The sequence below is a fragment of the Bidens hawaiensis genome, unplaced genomic scaffold (assembly GCF_021521415.1).
Source record: "Bidens hawaiensis isolate Kalapana, Puna unplaced genomic scaffold, B.hawaiensis_p1.1 tig00005460_1, whole genome shotgun sequence".
Lineage (NCBI taxonomy): Eukaryota > Viridiplantae > Streptophyta > Magnoliopsida > Asterales > Asteraceae > Bidens > Bidens hawaiensis.
This window is the reverse complement of record NW_027491348.1, coordinates 1,089,622-1,099,023: the sequence shown is the minus strand read 5'-3', so window position 1 is coordinate 1,099,023 and position 9,402 is coordinate 1,089,622. Positions and strand designations below refer to the sequence as shown.

The 9,402-nt window shown below is 32.8% G+C and overlaps 1 pseudogene across 1 annotated transcript; it reads left to right on the top strand.

Moving 5' to 3' along the window:
- The first annotated feature begins 1,869 nt into the window (after nucleotides 1-1,869).
- On the top strand, nucleotides 1,870-6,786 carry LOC143629791 (DEAD-box ATP-dependent RNA helicase 58, chloroplastic-like; annotated as a pseudogene). Its single transcript, XR_013153028.1, has 10 exons — nucleotides 1,870-2,204; nucleotides 3,247-3,340; nucleotides 3,943-4,056; nucleotides 4,161-4,283; nucleotides 4,365-4,469; nucleotides 4,967-5,125; nucleotides 5,221-5,289; nucleotides 5,860-5,949; nucleotides 6,020-6,160; nucleotides 6,523-6,786. The product of XR_013153028.1 is annotated as a DEAD-box ATP-dependent RNA helicase 58, chloroplastic-like (transcript).
- Nucleotides 6,787-9,402: the final 2,616 nt, after the last annotated feature.

Here is a 9,402-nt window from a genome sequence, read left to right as displayed (position 1 = left end):
TGGAGGTTAAGTCACATCAAGGAATGTTCTGATGTGACATTTGACATCTGACGATCCCTAACCCTAATTCGTTACGGAACATTAACGAACTAGTCTCGTTCTTTAAGCAATTCGCGTGTTAATTCGTTATGATGATTCGTTAAGGAAAAACAACGAACTAGCCTTAATTCATTATGCAGTTCGTTATGATCATTCGTTAAAGCCAATTCGTTATGATAAGTCAAGATCACGAATCAAGTGGTTCGTTACTCGCCCAGTTCGTTATGTTAAAATGACGAATCAGGTGATTCGTTATTCACCAGTTCACTATGTTAAGATAACAAATCCAGCTGGGTTCTGAATAGCGAATTAGGAGTTTGGAAGACTGACAGAATGGCCCCTAGACTTAGAAAAGAATGAGATAATTACTTAATAGCCCTTGGACTTTGATAATTGATGAAAGATATCTTTAAAAGGTTAACGAGTAACGATTAACTAACCGGGTAATGATTCAAAGAAGTAAAACCGGCTAGACGCGTAAGACTTATTAAGTAGCAATAAGAATGGCTAGAGTAGTATTTAATATATGCAATTATTAAACAGTTAGTCGTGCACAGCTCAAGAGGGAACAACCAGTAGCAGAAGAAGTAACTGAGTTCAGGTGAGTTTCTAGCCCCATTTCTTTGCTATGTTTTCGGGGCTGTGTGCATACTCGATGTGAAGTGTGAATACACTTACCTTAAGTGGTAAGTGTATGCTATAGATGTTGTTTGAAGTAGCTATTATATAATGCTTGTCGGTGCGTGAACGATCTTCGGATATTGAACGTGTCGTCAAGGATAGTGATTGTCTAGTGGTTATTAGTGTGTATGCTTGCTATGATGTAACTTGTTTACTATGTAAATAATGTACTGATAGGAAGTGTCTTATAGACAAGTAGAAGTAGAGTGCGATAGAAGTGGATAGGGGTCTAGTTAGAGTGTTTAAGCTGCAAAGTGGCATAACGTTATACGTTATTAAAGTGGCAAAGTGGCATAACGTTATTCGTTATTAAAGTGGCATAAAGTGGCATAAGTGGCTAAGCTGTAGGAGAGATTAAGTGGCTAAGCTGTAGGTTAGACAGTGGATTATGTGCCTTCGGACACGTATATAAACGTCTGTAATGGTTGTATGACAAGTTGCTTGATTAACTAGAACTCACTCAACGTAGCTGACTTTTAGTATGCACGCAGGTGATTTGACCAGAGAGTTAGCCTGAGGATGACACATGGCATGCATTGAACGGCTGACATCTGAAGATGGAAGAAATGATGTTTTGAATATAATGTTTTGTGTTATGGTATCAAAGAAAAGATGTAATGTTTTGTAACGAATGTTTTAAGTTAACGTTTCCGCGAAAGTTTTAATTAACTCTGATTGTAAAAACTGTGTTTATGAGTAAATCCGACGCTAAAGTAGGGCCACCGGGTACGGGGTCTTACATTATAGATGGTTAATAATTTAATATCATTCCTCAATTTGAATCCTTTGGTACTTTTTTTACCGATAGAAACTCTTGCAACTGTTAGTTCAGTAGCAAGATATGTTGAAACTAATACAACAATATACTTAGGAGCAATTTTTTTTACATTTTCAGCTCTTGAGACTTTTCAACGGTTTTGATATGATTTTTCTACACGATTATTGCAACTTGAAGAACCAAAATCGTATAACAAGATAATGAATGAGATTTAACTTTTAAAACCCGTGTAATACACGTGTTTATAACCTAGTTATATTAAAGATAAAACAAAGCTTGTTATTATTAATATTTTTTGTCCTATGACTGTTTTTTTTTTTTTATAGAATAAGTGATTTGATAGATAATTGGTAGAAAAAAGAAAAGGCCGGCCACCCATGGGTTGTTCTTCTTCCGGTGAAATGGTGCTGTTGCAGGGTGGTCTCTTCTCATGGAGGTTCAAGTTCCCCTTTTTTTTATATAATAATAATAATAATAATAATAATAATAATAAACCCACCACCCGCAATCTCACTCTCACTCCTGCACTTCCCTTCAAATCCCCTTCAAACCAACGCTCAATTCCAGTTTCAGTTTCCTCAATTACATCTTCTTCTTCATCTCCATCAACTAACCCACAACACCCCAATTTGGGTGTTGCTGCTGACCAACATTTGACGCTTAGAGATGTCTGCCAGGGTCACCTGCCCGATCATGTCTTGCGCAGGTACGTCTTGTGATTCTAGGATTTCGAGTAGGGATGAGCATGATAAACCGGGCGGGTGGGTTGGGTCCTAAGAATAGGGGTAAGACCCAAACCAATCGACCCCGGTTATTTACAACAGGGTGGGGTCCCGGTTCCGAAGAATACCATTAAACAGGTCCGGGTAAAGTATTATTTGATATTTTACAAGTTTAAAGGGATATATGAAAAATGTTAAGGATATGGAAACATAACAGGATGTGTAATATAATAAAAACCTAAGCTACCGTCAGACCAGTGTTGTCAAAATCAGAATCAGGTTCCGATTAATCAGATATCGGTGGGCTGCCGATGTGATTTCATTTAATCAGCCCCTGTATATACATATAATTATTTTGAAATTGGTCAAAATCTTTGACGTATTTGGAAAATTATACTTATACTTACTTTGAAAAATTGTACATAGAAGTTCTAAATTTTTATGTATATATACATATAATTTTGAAAAATTACGTATAAAACTCCCAGTCGGTACCCCACTGCCCGACTGGCACCTGATGAGTTCTACAGTACTGGTTGCTAATATGATGGTGAAAATGAAACGGGAGGAAATCTTCTACTTCAACTATAAATAATAGGGTGTATGATTGGTTGTGATTGTACTAAGTACTTTATATTAAGATTTTGAAGTTAGTTTTCCTTTTTAGTTGTTGTGATGCTGTTTACTCTATATGTTTATATTCATCAATCAAGGATTTTTTTTGTGCCCATTATTCAATTTAAGAATAATACCGTGTGAAGAAAGTAAAGGCTAATTGGTGTGTTATTTTTTGTAATTCCGTTGCATAATTTGTTCATATAAGATTAAGAAAAAGTAGTACTTTATGGTATAAAATTGCTTACTTTAAACCTTTGTGGGACTTGTCATAGAGTCCATGTTAGTTCCATACTTTCATGCTATTGTCATTTGTATTATCATGAAAAGTTAAGTTCTTATGTATAAGTGATGTTAAATTTTCTAGTTATTGTTAAATATTGTTTGTGTAAGCAAGATAATATGTTGCAGGGTTGAAGAAGTTGGATACTTTACACCTACAGAGATTCAAAGACAAGCTTTACCAGTTCTATTCTCTGGTCGTGACTGTATACTTCATGCCCAGGTGAATATATGCTAACGAATATGAACACATTCTATAGATTATATTTACGTATTTTCTACAATGTGTAACAAGTCTTCACAACTTCTAAAAAATATTTCTGACACTTGGATCTCTTTAACCGACATCCTATCTATCGAAAACAACCGCACATTTTTAAATAAAATTCAGGCCAAAGATCCAGGCAGAAGTGTTATAATATATATAATATCAGGATCATTTCAGAATTCAGTTTTCAGAACTTTCAGTAATTTAAGAACCATCAACAACCATCATTTTATATATTTAATATTATTTGAGGGTAGTTTTCTCATCTATTGTAAATAATTTTATTTTTATCAGTACAAATATGTATATTGGTTATTACACATATGTAAACTTGTGATTAGATATATGTAATCACAGAATTACATATAAAAAATGACAAAACTACCCTCAAATAAAATTAAATATACAAAATACATAAATAAATCGATTAGTTGTTAGGAGTTCTTGAAGTTCTTGAACTTATACGTATGTATGCAATATGCATATTATAATGCATTAGAAATTTAAAGGGGATAACTTATTTATTTATTATTGTAAATTTATTTGTGGTTTTTCAGACAGGTTCAGGTAAAACCTTGGCATGCTTGTTATTGATATATTCAGTAATAAACACACAAAGATCAGCAGTACAAGCATTGATTGTGGTACCAACTCGAGAACTGGGCATGCAAGTAAGACTGTCATAAAAATATTAAATCAAATAACTTTGACAAAAATATATTGTTAATTACACATCAGTCATTATCCCAAGATTTATACTTTTCGTTAATTAAAGGTTGCAAAAGTTGCCCGCATGCTAGCAGCAAAGTCCGATCAACCAGAACTGTAGAATAAATCGTGCACTGTTATGGCTCTTTTAGATGGAGGAACTTTAAAAAGACAGAAAAGTTGGTTAAAGGTATTTTGTTTATTTTCTTCAATAAGTTTTTGCTTAAATTTTATTTATCTCCTTCAAAAAATATATTTTTAACAATTGTAGGCTGAGCCCCCTACAATAATTGTTGGAACCTTGGGAAGTTTATGCTAAATGCTTGAGAAACAGATGATCAAATTAGAATCAATGCGTGTGTTAGTAATTGACGAGGTATTTATTCACATTATTTTTTGGGAATAATTTCATATGAGATATACCCATTTTTAGATTTATAAAAGATATACCCTTCACTTAAAACAAGCGTTGGGATGTGAGCGTTTGGAGTGCAAGGAGATACAGAAGGGTCTAATGGTCATATTATAATATCATATTTGTCTAACAAAAAAATAATAATACCAGGTTTACCCATTTTTACATTCATGACATTTATACCCTTCACTTAAGTTAAAAATTATGATCAGTTTGGAGTGCAAGGAAAAACAAAAGGGTATAATGGTCATACTGTAAATTGTATTCAATGAAATGGGTAATTTTAAATTTTGAAGTATTTTCAATGGTTAATTTGATAATAGTTTTTGGTAAGGTAAATATGATATTATGCAAGTTTTTAAGGGTATATAATTATATATGAAATTCCCCATGTTTGTTCTGCACGATTAGCACATTAATTTGGTTAATAAAATGTATATATACTTTGTTATTTTTAGGTGGATTTCATGTTTAATTCTTCAACTCAAGTTAGCTCTCTGCGAAAGCTATTAATATCTTACTCATCAATCAACAACCGTCAAACAATATTTGCTAGTGCATCAATTCTTCAACACAGACGGTTTTTATACGACTGTATACAGCAAAAGTGGACCAAGGTTTAGTGAAAAACATCATTTTTTTTATTTTTATTTATAATAGTATTCGGTCACTGGTTTCGGAATATTTATGTGAATTATGTATTTCATAACAGGCTGATTGTGTTCATATCCATGCAAATCCCATTCAGCCAATGCCTGCACGTTTACAGCACAGATTTCTAGTGAGTCACTTGTTGAATTAAATCTTTAAATTTTACCCAATAAAAAATCATAATATCAGATTTACCCATTTTTACATTTATGTAATTTATACCCTTAACCTATAACACGTGTTAGGATATGAGAGTTTGGATTGTAAGGGTAAAGAGACGGGTATAGTGGTCATTATTATAAATTTTGATATGGGTCAAAATGGAAAACTGGTAGTTTTGATTTGGGTCAAAATGGGTTCGGGTCAAAACTATGAGGGTCAAAACAGTAATTTTGATATGCGTCAAAAATGGTTCAGGTCAAAACTGGTAATTTGTTTTGGGTTAACATCGGGTTCGGGTCAAAAACTGGTAATTTATCGTGGGTTAAACTCGGGTTCAGGTCAAAACTGGTAACTTTGAGATGGGTCAAGATGGGTTCGGGTCAAAAACTGGTATTTTGATGCGGGTCTAAACAGTAATTTTTAATGGGTCAAAATGGTTCAGGTCAAAACTGGTACTTTTGATACGGGTCAAAACGGTTATTTTGATACGGATCAAAACGGGTGTACTTTTCTTGACCCAAAAACATACTTGTTTCAGATATGTAATAGAAGCGAAAGGCATTTGGCATTGTTATCCTTGTTGCAGTCTGACGCGCCTCAATCTGCCATAATTTTTGTTAATGAACAGGTTAGTGCTACATTACTTTTGTTGACTTAGGTTGACTTTTCTATATTGACTTTTGTTGACTATTTTGCAGTCTGAGAAGTATAAGAAGGCTGGAAATGCTCCTGCAACTAGTCTTGTAATTGATGTGCTCAAGAATTCACATCAAAGGACTCATGAAATTCTGCTTCTAGAAGAAAAGTTAAATTTCAACTCTAGAGCAGCTTCTTTCTCTGTAAGTTACACCTTGCAAAATGACCAAATTACCCTTTCGTTTTATATCTTTTTTAAAAAGTAAGACCATACAATTACCAAAATAGTCTTGTTAAATATTAGATGTAGAAATTTCAACTAATTTATGGGAATTCAGTTTTTTTTTGTTTATTTTTAAGAAAAAGGGTAAATTTACACGGGATTAAAAGAAAAAATAAGCGTTAACTTTTAACACTCTTAACATGCCAAATAATGAGAAGATTTTAACGTATAATACATCGACACCTCATCAAAGAGAGCTTAAAGTTATGAAAAGCGTAAGGTCATATTCGTCATTTGACATATTTTGACCTGTATTGATTTTACTTAAATAACTGAAAACAGGAACTGAGACAAGGTGGGTCATATCTTCTGGTGGCAACTGATATAGCGGGCAGAGGCGTTGACCTGCCCGATACAACCCACATATACAACTTTGACTTACCTAAAGATGCGGTGCACTATCTACATAGGGCGGGAAGAACTGGTAGAAAACCATTTTCAGAAAATAAGTGTGTAGTTACAAGCATAATAACATCAGAGGAGCGGTTTGTGTTACAAAGATATGAAAACGAGTTAATGTTCGTATGTGACGAGTTGTTTTTGTAAGTATTTTTGCTGTGATGGTTCAATGTAACTCTTATTTTCCATGCTGATTTCTTCATTTGGTTTATTTGTTTCCTTGGGGTGCAGGTAAATCTGGCATACCCAAGGTTTAAAAGTACGGAATCGCGCCTCGAGGCGTTTTCCCATAGCCTCACGAGGCATAAGCCACGAGGCGAAACGAGGCGTAAGCTCGAGGCGGGATTTAAAAATAAATATAAAAATTATATATCTTATTAAAAAAATAGTTAACATCAAACAAAGAACTTTCCAAAATAATTTCATCATCAGATTCACTAGTCATGAAAAACACACAAAAGTCTAAACCATAATAATAAAAGACAAGTTTGAAACCCGACACCAATTTGGTAGAAGAAGAGAAGTCCAGATCTTTGTATTTTCTTATGTGATGTGCAGAGTTAAAATAGGTAAAAATTAGGGTTAATACTAGCGTCAATTTTTTTACCGCCAAAATTTTTACCGTAAAAAAAATAGGTTTTCCCGCCTCTCACGCCTCAGCCGTACTTTCTGCCTCGACCGTTTTTTTCCGCCTCAGCTATGAAGAGGCGTACTTTTATTTTTATCCCCTGAGGCGCCGCTTCAAATTCGTTTTGTTACCGCCTCGAACTGAGGCGCGCCTCTTTTTTTAAACCATGGGCATACCCGATTTTACCTTACTCGAACTGAGGCGCGCCTCGAGGCGCCGCCTCACAGCGTTTTTTTAAACCATGGGCATACCCGATTTGGTGTAAATCGAACGGGGTTAAATTTAAATTAACTTTTTATTATAGCATGTCTTCAGGGGTGTTCATGGTCTTGTTCGGTCGAATTTAGGGGTGTGCACGAACCTAAAATAACTGAAGCGTGACTGAAATTATCGTCGTAACCTGGCCTAATAAATAACCGGAGGTTGGTTTTATTTTTAGGAAACTGATTTTTCGGTTTTGCATTTACCACAAACTGAACCGTTTGGAACCGAAAAACCGATTCAAGTAATTTATAAGAAATTACTAAATGGAGTAGCACAATTTTTGTACTAGTGGATTTAACCACACATGTACCTATAATGGATTAGACGTAGCATTATACTCATAAGTATATCAAAACTTACTAGAGTAGATAGATCAAATGCGTTATCTATACTATATATAACTAGTTTGAGGCACGTGTATTACCCAGGTAATTGTTGAAAATTTTAAACTTTGACCATTAAATGAAATACAGTCAACAAATTGATCATATATTGTTAATGCAATCACAATTAATTAAAATTACAGAAATTACATACCTAAAATTACACAAATATGTTATAAATAGGTAAAAACTTCCTTTTACACTACATTTGTGATTCTATTAGCAGGTATACATTATTTATCAAAAATCAAAATTTTTAGTCCATGTCTGATTGAAACTCTTAATAAAGTAACATATATGTCTGCTTATAACTTTTGATATATATATATATATATATATATATATATATATATATATATATATATATATATATATAATTGTCCATGTGACAAAAAAAGTTCTCTAAATACATACGAACTCTAGATAAATGATAATATATATCCATGATACTAATAAAAAAATATTCATACACATAAAATATCTTAGCTTTTAATCAATTAATATGATGTCATTTGAGAACATCTCTTCATGTTAATTAAAAAAAACATAGTTTTCCCAGAAACTTTCCCAAAAACCATGTACCTGAACTTTGATGATATAATTATCCTTAGAATATTTACAATTTGAAATTGATTGATTATGATAAATTTGTTGTCATTAATATTCTATGTATGACAAATTTTTAATTGACTTTATATTTTACAATTAAAAATTGTATAATCAAACAACATAAAAAATGAAAATTTAAATATAACAAAATGATTTGTTTATTTCATATGAATGTAATTGCCTGGAAAATGAAAAATACATACTAACATTAAAACCATGTTCAAATAATAGTGATTATTCTGAGTTAAAAGAATATTAAAAAATTTAAACTTGCATAAAATAGATGTAGTGATTCTTATTTATAATCGTTGAAAATAGAGCTGCCATTTTTACCCGTAACATGAAACTCAACCCAAGAAAACCCGTACCCAAACTAACCTAACTCGAGAAACTCGAACCAAAGAAAATACTAACCCGAACCTAAACCGAAGTGATTCGGGTTGGTTCTTGGGTACGAATTCTAGGTTTCGGGTCAACCCAAAAATTTTTAGTTTTAAAATCATATGTATTTTTAGATATTAAAGGCTAAGCCTTAGCCGCTGACGTTATCAAAATTTAGTCCAAGTCGATTGTTCTCATTCCACATATTATGAATCGAATGTTTATTGTTTATTATTTTGAATATAAACCATAATAAACACTTTAATTAACATTTCAAAATTCACGAAACGTCTCTTATCAATCCATATGAAGAATATTTATTATGTGTAGTAATTGATTTAGTTGGAATAAACCTGTAACTTTAATGTCATATATTGAAATGACTTATAAGATAAGAACCATACATGAAATTGGTTGAAAAGAAGGTGAAAATGGCTACGGTATTGACAAGTAACAAAAATGGTAGGCTTTTATTAAAATAGAAAGATATGATTGTCC